Source organism: Camelina sativa, chromosome 5, assembly GCF_000633955.1.
Source record: "Camelina sativa cultivar DH55 chromosome 5, Cs, whole genome shotgun sequence".
NCBI classification, from domain to species: domain Eukaryota; kingdom Viridiplantae; phylum Streptophyta; class Magnoliopsida; order Brassicales; family Brassicaceae; genus Camelina; species Camelina sativa.
The window spans coordinates 13,389,963-13,400,608 of record NC_025689.1 but is presented as its reverse complement, the minus strand read 5'-3'; the positions used below and the strand labels follow the sequence as shown (position 1 = coordinate 13,400,608).

The 10,646-nt window shown below is 39.9% G+C and overlaps 1 pseudogene; it reads left to right on the top strand.

Moving 5' to 3' along the window:
- The window catches only part of LOC104789228, a 9,480-nt pseudogene continuing 4,285 nt past the window's right edge, over positions 5,452-10,646 (top strand).

Below are 10,646 nucleotides of genomic sequence, written 5' to 3'. Positions count from 1 at the left end.
GAGGACAAGTCTTCTATATTGAAAAGATGGATCAGTTGGCTGATGAGTTGTTGGAGGAATTAGCTGAGGAGGACCATCTCAAGACCGCTTTAACCAAGGATGGGGAAGAAGGATTCTTGCATGACGAAACCATTTGTTACAAGAATCTGCTAGACTCCCATAGAGAAATAGATGGACCAGAGGAGGAGGTATGTGCAGTTGAGGCAGAGACATTGGATCACGTGACTTCCCACTCGACCCGCCTACACCCTGTTCGAGCCAAATCAGTGAAGCATCACACTCAACCGACAATGAAGCTCCCGCTTGAGTCAACAAGCTACGACTCAACCTGGGGAATTCAACTACTACCATCTCACACGACTCGACCACCGGCATTACAGTGTCACTCGATCTGTTTCAACACTGCCGCTCGATCCGCTGAAGGAAGCTGTTCCACTCGAGCCGCCTCTGTAAGTCTCTCCCGACCCATGGTCCAACTACCTCTCTCGAGCCACTCACGCTTACACCGCCCAACTGCCTCTCTCGAGTCACACTCACCGTCGTCCTCGTACTTGTCAATCGAGCCGATCTCACAACCATCATCGAGCCGCCTCCAAACTCCTCTGCTTGATTGCCGTCTAATCCACTCGTTTGCGTTTGAGCAAACACACACTCAATCGAGGCGATCACCATCTCATTCTCGCCAACACTGTCCGAACTCACCAATCGAGCCACTGCCAAACCTGTGCGACTCGACCCACAAGACAAAGACGTTCCGCTCGGTCCACCGTCCCGAAACTATCACCGTTCGAGCCACTCTCGATTCCACTCGATCCATCATCCCGGAGCTGTCATCCACTCGATCGGTTTATCCTTTCTTTGCACTTTCAAATTTTAAATTTCATAATTGCTCTTGCTACTTGCTCACTAACGTATTAATGTTTTAGCTTTGAGTTCATCATGTCTTTGAGAAGCAGGAAGAGTACTGAGCTCATACATGAGATGAGAGAGGCGTATGGTTGTGTAGGTGGACAATGCTCATCCCCCGAGTCCTTGGCGAAGCGTTTCTTAGAAATGAAGAACATGGTCGGCGAAGTTGTTGGGGGTTCAGGACAGGCAACAGGGTCAAGCAGACCTGTCAAACCGCTCACCAAGAGAAAGAGTCGCGGGAAGAGACCGGTACCAGCTTCTAACTCAAGAGAGGAGGACAGTAATTACGAACAGGAGGAACCTGATTTGCGTTTAGGACAGGCACCCAGGAAATCTGTAAGAAGGAAGGTAAGAGACAGGGCGTTCAACAGTTTCACAAATACGTTCACGAACTTCATGCGTAAGTTCAGCTGTTCGACATCCACTACCGTCGTCCCAATGTCTATCCCTGAGAACACCAGACCAATGTCGGGACGCGCCTCTGCGACTCTCGAGCCAACTTGCCAAGCACAACCATCTACAGCACGCCGGTCTGCTTACACACCACGAACGCAGCAACCCTCTCCAGCTCGACCACGGCATTCCTCTCATGAGCCCCATGAGAGAGCGAGAAAGTCGTTGAAGAAAGCTAAGACGGGACCTTCATCAAATCGTCCAGCTGAGCATCACCACGGCGGTCCTTCTGAGCATTTACCTGAACTAGTGGTTAAACAGCAGAACGAGTCTCAGATCAAATACAAGACCAAGCCAGCGACTGAGCAGCAGAATGAACCTCAAGGTGACCATCCGCATAAGGAGGATGTTATGCTATTATCGGATCATGGTGAGTCTCGCGTCGACAACATGCAGTGCGATGGACAACAGAACGTTCAACCGAACACGCAAGTGATTAATGAGCAAGTCGACCAACCAGCTGAGGCCACTCCCGCGGATCCCAAACACGGTGAAGGACAGAGCCTGTATCACGCACCAACTCCTTAGGCAAGCTCCGACTCCTTCTTCTACTACTGAGGTACTCCTACCTTCCTTTGTATATACCATTTCATTTCTGCATTGTTTGTGTTGTGATTCTTAAATCCTCCTGCAAATTTTTCTTACACAGGAGACTGTCTAATTTAAGTTTGGGGGAGAGTTTGAGATGATGTATCTGATGTTTTGTCTGTGACTCTTATTTCAATTTTTTGCATCATATCATGTTTGAGATAGCATCCATTTATTTGCATAGAAAAACCAAAATTTTTTTAAAAAATTCGAAAATTTCCACAAAAACAGAGTGTTCATGTAGCTTGCACTTGCATATTAGGATTGAGTCTAGTGTCATTCATATAGGGTTGTTGCATTTAGCATAGGGGTTGATGATGATTGTAACCTTGGTAGCATGCTGAATTCAATAGGATAGGATCAAGGCCCTTGTTATTAGTTCTTTGATGCATGTTGATTGAATTTGAAAATGTAAGATTGAAGCATGTTCTGAATTGACGTTATTCCCTATCTATCTGAACCTAATCCTGACTTACAATTATCTTGTTATGCATTGAAGTTGAACTCATGGATACCATATACATACTTGGATTGTCTTTCACATTTTTACCACCCTTGTCAATCCAAGTAGATGATTCCCATTTTTGGAACAGTTCCCCGCACCTTTAACCAACCGTTCTTTCAAGCCAATTGTATTCTTGAGCGTCAGGCCTTTTCCGAGTTGAGCTTGTTAGAAAGTGTTAGGTTCTAACCGACAAGAGTAGGATCCTGTTTAGTTCTAGTTCGCGTTATCTGGAGTAGTAGGACTAGGTGAGAACTTGATTTTGGGTATTGGATATGGATTTGTGCAGAAAAGTAAAGGGTAGAAAGTCTTAAGGAGGGGGGTGTGTTTTCAAAGTTTACACATCTAGTCAAGGATTTGGGGTGAGCAAAGTAAAAAGAATAATTGGTTCTGGGCATGAAATTAAAAAAAAAAATTAGACAAAGAAAAGAAAGTAAAAATGCTTAAGATGTCTAGAAGAAAAGAGAATGAACCATAGTGATATTCGAGTTTTCCCAATCCGCTAGAGTGATAAGAAGTGAACTCTTCCTAAGACCAAATCTAAAGAATGAAAGAATGAGTTTGAGATGAAGTTTCTGATGAAGGGTAGAGATTGGTCCAACTTCGGTTTGGAATGTTCTTTGGGTAGACAGGGCGCTGCTCTTGTATGCATCAGTTGGTTTCAACCTTTAGCCTTCTCTTAAGCTCAACTCTTTTCATGAGAGAACCTTGTTATGTATCGATGGAACCACTTGAGAAAGAGACCACATTTGTCTCTAACCTTTCACCCTAGCCAAATGAGTTCAATGACACTGCATAGCTTGATTCATGGTTCTTTGTTAATAAATGTTAAAGGGGGTGATTGATAGGATTGCATGTGTAGATCAAGCGAATGAAATTCCTTCACCATGCATCATAGAACTAAAAACAAGGACCTTGATTCTAACTACTCTATTCAGTATGTTTTAGGTTCTGAGACCCCATCTTCACACCTCTTCTCCATACCATGTTCTTGATCGTTTGCTTGAGGGCAAGCAAAGAATAAGTTTGGGGGAGTTGATATGTCTATATTTTGTCTCTGCTAAGCATGTTTTTGTCACGCATCTAGTTAGGATTGTTTTGCATGAATTTCTACTCTCTTTTGTACACTTTTCATATTTAGGTAGTTCTTGCATTATCTTCGCATACATCGTGCATTTTGGAGTATTTCAGGTATTTAGGAGACTTTGGAGCCAGGCTGTCTCGAGTCGCGCCATCACTCCGTCATCACACATCTGCTCGGGTCACGCCATCACTCCATCATCACACATCCGCTTGGGTCACGCCATCATTCCGTCATCACACATCCGCTCGGGTCGCGCCATCACTCCGTCATCACACATCTGCTCGGGTCACGCCATCACTCCATCATCACACATCCGCTTGGGTCACGCCATCATTCCGTCATCACACATCCGCTCGGGTCGCGCCATCACTCCGTCATCACACGTCCGCTCGGGTCGCGCCGTCACTCCGTCATCACACATCCGCTCGAGTCGTGCCATCACTCCGTCGTCGACTACCGTTTGAGCCAACGCCATCACTCACTCGAGCCACTACTCGTTCGCACATGTCAGGAAGACGTTCCATCTTACACGCTTCAGGAGATTCCCAAACCGACTCTTCATCTTGTCGTTTTAAGTTTTAGGGATTTTATGTCTTTACTATAAATACGTTTTGTTAAGTCTCCGCGACAACATCTTAGTTTTTTATCTCGTTTTTATTTTGTAAGGTTTCCCTAGCCACCAAGAACCGTTCTCAGACTTTGTATTCAGATATCTTTTGATACATTGAGTATTTGCATTTGATTTCTTCTACAAACTTGTTTATCTTATTTTTACCTATCTAAGAATGCTTGTTTCAATGTTTTCTGAGTTTGTATTGTTGATGATGATTTCCGGATCTGAGTAGTGCGTTAGTTCTTGAGGATGGGATAGATTAGGTGGAGGATCTTAGGATGTAGGGTGTTTAAGCTTGATTTGTATGATTCCCTTCTGGACTAGAGTTAGAATTACTAGTTTCTCTCTGATCAATTGGAACTAGGTTCGAGACATTTCCACACCCAAAAGGTGTTCGATGAAATGTCTGACCAACTAGTGCCAGAGACTTACGTTCCTAGCCTAAGAGATTAGTTGTCTAGGATGTTTGTTGACGTGAATGAACTTGTTTGTCATGCCTGCTCGACCACGTTTCTCTAGCGAGAGCTAGGTATGGAAGTGGTTGAGTCTGAGTAGCTTTTACCAAGAGATTGGATTAGCTAAGTTGTGATGTTCATTGTTTAGGGATAGATTGCTTGTGGCATGTTAAACACTCTGTAGACTAGGATACTCCACCGACATCAATTACTCCCATCCTTAGGACTTTTATCCTTTTGATTGATATTACATTCCTGAGATTGTTTCGCTTCTTGCTTTTTAGTTCATGCTTAGACTCGTTTCTGTTTTTATTAATTTTTATTTCTTGTCTTGCATTCTCGTTTCTAGTTCCAGAACACATTTCCGTTTGCATTTTTGTCATTCTATGATTGTTAGAGAAAACACTCTTTTTGAATTGGCTTGACTTGTGATTCCTTGATTGCATCTTGATTGCTAGCAACATCCTATTTGGATTAACACTTTAAATACTACAACACTTAAGGTTAATTGAACCTGGTAGGATAAGACATACAAAAAACCTAGTATCATGCTCGCATCTTTAGAGTTGGACATTTATATGGGAGAATTTTCACAATCCTACCCGATAGGATCAGATTGTGAAAATTTATACCATTTTAAAAATATTTCTAAATGCTATATTATCCTTAATGCTGTTGGTATAAATTGTGTATAAAAATAATTTATACCACTTTAACTTTTTTTGTGTTCGTCTATATATTTTCTTTCCTCCTGCTACACATCGAGCGGACCATAACTCTTTCATTAACCTGAGTAAGTTCATATACATAAGCGTCTTCGGTCTTCCTTGGAAGCTTCATCTTCAAAATGGAGGGTCATCAAGGATTATTGTTGACACTGATCGTCAACATTTTCTCCATTATTTATGCCCAGAATACAGAAGGTTTATATCTGCATCTTTTGTGAATTGTGATGGTTCTTATACGTACAATTCTGTTTATATATATCAAAAAAAATTTCAGAAAATCAACATTGATCACATCTCAAATTTTTCTTATACTTTTTCTCTCTTACTTTAAGGCTTGTCATGTCATTTTTAATTCTTTTAAACAAACAAACAAACAAACAAAAACTCCTCTCATAGTTATCTCGTCGTATATTTTGTGACTTAAACAGGATTTATCCCCTTAAAGACTCTCCTTATACCGAAGATAAAACAGGATTGATATTCTCCTCTGATGCAAATTTTATCTCAAGTGGGAAAAGTAGTAAAGTCCAAAGAGATGAACGACAAGACTACAAGCCATATAATGTATTAAGATATTTTCCTGACGGAGCACGGCATTGCTATGATATAAGTGTAAAGCAGGGCACTAATTATCTTTTCAGAGCTGTGTTCTTATATGGGAATTATGATAGTCGTAATATTATGCCCAGATTTGATCTGTATATAGGGCCAAATATATGGACAGTAGTTGAGGCGAACGTATTCAGTCTAGAGGAAGAGATCATTCACATGACAAAGTCAAATTCTTTACAGATCTGTCTTGTCAAAACAGGACCAACTACACCTTTCATATCAAGCCTAGAGCTATGGCCTTTGAGAAATGATATTTATGTTACTCCATCTGGTTCCTTGAAGCTCATACAACGGGTGGGTATGGCCCTTTTTAGCTATATGCGGTAAGTCAACTTTTGTTTTTGTTTTTTATGCATGTGGTAAGACTCATACATTATTTATTTCTTCAGTTATATGGTTAATCCAAAGAATATGCCAGGTATCCTGATGATGTCTTTGATCGTTCCTGGCATACATTTGGTCCGGCCAACGCAATAGGAATAACGGCAGCTCCTAATGTGAATCTTTCTAATCAATATGAACTACCAGAAGTCATAATTACTACGGCCGGTACCCCGATATTTTCCAGCGATTCTTTACGCATTGAGTATGGTGTAGATAACCGTGGTGACCAAGTCTATATGTATCTACATTTTGCCGAGATCCGAACCTTAGAGGCCAATGAGACCAGGGAATTGGACATTAGATGGCCTGGAAATATTTCAACTCTTGCTTATAGACCTAAGACGTTACAAACCGATACCTTAGTCAAGGCATCCTCGAATGAATGCAAGGGTGGACCTTGCTTTGTGGGTCTAGTGAGAACTAAAAGATCAACTCTTCCACCATTGCTTAACGCTTATGAGGTTTACACCGTTATCGAGTTCCAATATTCAGAAACCTATTCTGACGATGGTACGTCCCAACCTAATGAGTATTTATTTTTACATTGATTAAAATTCTCAGTCCCTAATTTCCTAGTTCCTACACTTAAAGCTCACTACTATAACGTTGCATATGTACATATGTTACTTCTATGCAAGTTGTTGCTATCAAGAATATCGAAGCTGCATATCGATCGTGAAAGCATGAAGACATATTTGTTCAACAAGGCTAGTCTGTGAGACACTGGAAGAAGTTGTGTGCAGAATCTAACGTACGTAGAATTGGAAAGACGTGGCGAATTATAATTGGAATATTGGAGTTTTTCTTTATTATCAAGCAAGATATTCTCAGATCAAATAAAGAAAATCTGAGATTATCTTAAATTAGGAAAGTAGGTTAGCAAACGTGATATGTTAGCTACCTATATATATTGGTATTGAGGCTTAAGGTTTTTCTTGAGCCGCATAGAAATAAAGGAGCCAAGCGAATAAGCTTTGAGGGTTCTTAACAAGTTTTGGTTAGATTAAGAATTAGTCAGTGACAAGTCATGTTGACTGTGTATAAATCTGATTAAACATATCTTGTAAGATTGTTTAAGTGATTCTTAATAAGAAAAGAGGTTCTTTTCAATTTTGGCTGCATCTTCGTTTTTACAATTGGTATCAGAGCAGTCAACCGACGAGAGCTCTATACTCGCTACAGGTTGAGATCTTGGGATAATGATGCAGTCGGGTAATGAGTTGATGATGCTTTAAAGGGCTGTGATCTTGGATGAACAAAGCTATGGTCGTTGGAAGGTCCGCATGGTTCAGTTGATCCGTAATCTAGGTGAGGATGCTTGGACGGCTGTGGAAGAAGGATGGGAACCTCCCTATGAGAAAACCGAAGATGGTGACAAGATCACTAAACCTAAGGCATGCTGGATGGTAGAAGAAAAGAACTTGTCTGAATACAATGCTAGGGCTCTTAATGCTATCTTTGGAGCTATTGACGATGATGAGTTTAAGCTTGTTCAAGGTTGTGAATCAGCTAAAGATGCTTGGGACATTCTGCAGAAGACTCATGAATGAAACTCAAGTGTCAAAAGAACAAGATTATACCAACTTGCATCTCAATTTGAAGTCTTGAGGATGGATCCAGAAGGGTCAATTTCAGAGTTTAGTGCAAAATTGAGTGCTATTGCTAATGAAGCAAAAAATCTTGGTAAGATCTATAAGAATACCAAGCTGGTTAATAAATTAATTAGATGTCTGCCATCTAAGCATGCAGCACACAAAGCTTTCATGAGAGTCTCTGGAAACACTGATACTTTGAAATTTGAAGATATGGTTGGTATGTTGAAGTCAGAAGAGATGGAGGTTGCTGAAGAACAGAGAATTCATGACAAAGGGATTGCGTTCAAGGTAGATGACACAAATGACCAGCTGAAAGAAATTAAAGATAACATGTCCTTGATGGCAAGAAACTTTGGAAAAGCTCTCAAGCGTGTTGAAAAAGGACAGGGACGAGAATTAGCTTGTTGGAATCGAAGTGCTACAGAGAGGTCTTGTTCTACGCCAAATGTGGAGAAAAGAGATTCAATGTCTTGAATGTGGTGGTCTTGGTCATTACAAACTTGAGTGTCCAATGATTAAGCGCAAGCAGATGAAGTGCTTTGAATGTAAAAGGATTAGACAGTTAAAATCTGAATGCCCAAACATGGACATTTAAAATCTGAATGCCCAGACATGGTGAAAGGAATTAATAAGACATATGTTAGCTTTAGTGATTCATAATCAGAGAGTGATGGAGATGAAAAGGAAGGAGGAATGCTGCATCTTTTTGTATACAGTGCTAAAAGTGATGATATAGCTGAGATGAAGAGTATTGAAAGCTCAGATGATGATGATGAAGAGTCAATTTCAAAAGAAAGATATTGTATTCTGTATGACAATTGGGTTCAGTTGTGTAATGAAAAGCTGTTACTTGTCAAGGAAAAACTAAAATTGGAAGCCAAAGTTAATATGCTGGAAGAAAAGAAGCCTGAAGAATTGATTGGTGAGGAACTACTCCCTGCTGAAAAGGAGTTGCTTGAGAAAAAACTGAGAAATCTTCAAGAACTCTATGGTTTGGAGAAGGAAAAATCAACAAGCCTTGAAAGGGAGCTGAACGAGAATCATAAAAAAATTAGAATGTTGAACAATGGTGACAAAAAGCTAGATGAGATACTATCTATGGGAATTGTAGGATCTCAGCATCAAGGTCTGGGTTATCACAAAGAGGAGACTGTTGAACTGTTGTCTCGTGATAAATCAGTAAGCTTCGTTAAGAGCAATGTAAATCATGAAACCGAGTCAAGTATTGTGAGAAAAGTGGTTCAACAGGAAGCCCCTGTAGCACTAACCAGGAACACACAAGTTCAATCTATATCTGCTCCTGAGCGAAAATGTTGGACTAAATCCAAGCGAGGACGAAGGATGTATGAATGTTTTTATTGTGGTAAAACTGGTCATGTCATATCTTTTTGTTACAAGTTTAAGAACAAGATCAAGGAGCTTTAGATGGCTAGAAAGTGTTTTATTGATCCTTATCATTTTTGTAGAGTCTGGGTGGCTGAAAAGGATCTATACAATAAAAATTTCAAGAATGATGAGAAAAAGTATGATCAAGTTTGCAGAGAGTCTGAAGAAATCAACCTATGCTGCAATCTCTCGAAGATAATCGCTGAAGAAGATGTTGGAGTTGAATCTCAGGTTCTACAGAAGCCTGTTGCATAACCACTAGTACAAGAAAAAATCACAACTAAATCAACCAGATCCATTAGTAACGAAAAGAAAGATGAATCGTCAGGCGTCTTAGTTGTATCTAAACAGTTGCAATGTCATAAGAATCACTCTGCTGCAGTTGCATTTGTTGAGCGAACCACTCATCATGTTCAACTGAATTCTCAAGAAGTGCTGCAACATTGTTTTGTTTCACATGTTGAACCTAAGAACATTATAAAAGCTCTTGAGGATTATTTTTGGTACAAGGCATGATAGGAAGCTTGTTGTGTGTCCCTGCTTAATGTCTTCATCCTTGTTTTTATATGAATGTGCACTCACGCTGGAGAAGAGTATGAAGTATGATGAGATGATGATATTGGTGAAGATGGTGTTGTTTAAATGAATGTGGTTGAGGGGATGTTTTTGAAAGATTCTAGTAGTATTCATATCTAGAGCTTGAGTTGATACATTCAAATAAAAAGGGGGAGATTGAAAGCATGAAGACATATTTGTTCAACAAGGCTAGTCTGTGAGACATTAGAAGAAGTTGTGTGCAGAATCTAACGTACGTAGAATTGGAAAGACGTGACGAACTATAATTGGAATATTGGAGTTTTTCTTTATTATCAAGCAAGATATTCTCAGATCAAATAAAGAAAATCTGAGATTATCTTAAATTAGGAAAGTAGGTTAGCAAACGTGATATGTTAGCTACCTATATATATTGGTATTGAGGCTTAAGGTTTTTCTTGAGCCGCATAGAAATAAAGAAGCCAAACGAATAAGCTTTGAGGGTTCTTAAGAAGTTTTGGTTAGATTAAGAATTGGTCAGTGACAAGTCGTGTTGACTGTGTGTAAATCTGATTAAACATATCTTGTAAGATTGTTTAAATGATTCTTAATAAAAAAAGGTTCTTTTCAATTTTGGGTGCATCTTCGTCTTCGATTTTACAGATTGAACATAATCAGTTGGCAAGGAGATCCTTGCCTTCCTCGAGAGTATAAGTGGGCTTATATAGAATGCAACTATACCAATAACTTCATTCCACCAAGAATCATTTCATTGTACGATCAATTTCTTTTTTTTTTTTTTT